Source organism: Oratosquilla oratoria, chromosome 10, assembly GCF_046742065.1.
Source record: "Oratosquilla oratoria isolate Oo_2021 chromosome 10, ASM4674206v1, whole genome shotgun sequence".
NCBI classification, from domain to species: Eukaryota; Metazoa; Arthropoda; class Malacostraca; order Stomatopoda; family Squillidae; genus Oratosquilla; species Oratosquilla oratoria.
The window spans coordinates 47,149,145-47,150,090 of NC_134786.1; positions in this window are offsets into that span (position 1 = coordinate 47,149,145).

Genomic DNA, 946 nt, shown 5'->3' on the forward strand with positions numbered 1-946 from the left:
CACTGCGACGACACCACACTTCTCAACATCCCTGGGAGAAGCTTGAAGTTGCTTCTGTAATTATGCACTAAAGAAGCTCCATTTACCTGCACTAATGGAAGGATTTACAGCCAAATCGATGGTGTGGTTGTGGGTAGCCCCCTTGGAATTTTGTTTGCAAATTTCTTCATGGGTATCATTGAGATAGAGCTTCTAACAGAGGCCCGTCCCTCACTTTACTGCCGTTATGTGGACGATATATTCATTGCAGTAAGAGATCAAAATGAATTCCAAAACCTGAAGAACCACTTCATCACAACCTCCGGACTGAACTCCACCAACGAAGAAGCCAACAACGGATGCCTCTCTTTCCTTGACGTCCTCGTCACAGCACATCAAAAATTTTCCTAACAACAGTTCACAGAAAATCGACGAACCCTGGATTCGACCTGATCGGAAGAAGCGAGTGCCCCTCCCGTTACTTACACTCTACCATGGGCGCGTATGTCAGGAGGGCCCTTTCATACTACTCCATATGGAAAAATACACACCAAGAACTGAAGACTTACACGGGTCCTGGTTAGCAACGGATACAGAGACAGAAAACTCTTTCTCCCCACGACGCCCAAGATGGTACAAGAGTACGGATAAAGTAAAGACGCAAACTCTGAATTAACACGCTTTACAAAAAATATCTTAGACAAATGATACACAAAAGAAGATAACCTGACTCCTAATAACAGAGACTCCGAAAAACAAATCCAACTCGTCATGTACTACATTACTTAAAAAAAAAAAAAAAAAAAAAAAAATCCGTAACCAACTCAACATCACAAAAACACCCTTACAGGAAGACCACGTTTTCTACCAATACAAATGCAATAGTAAGGAGTGTGAACCTCACACCTACATTGGTATGACAACAACGAGACAAACACGACGCTCAACATGCCACCTGTCCAGTGGA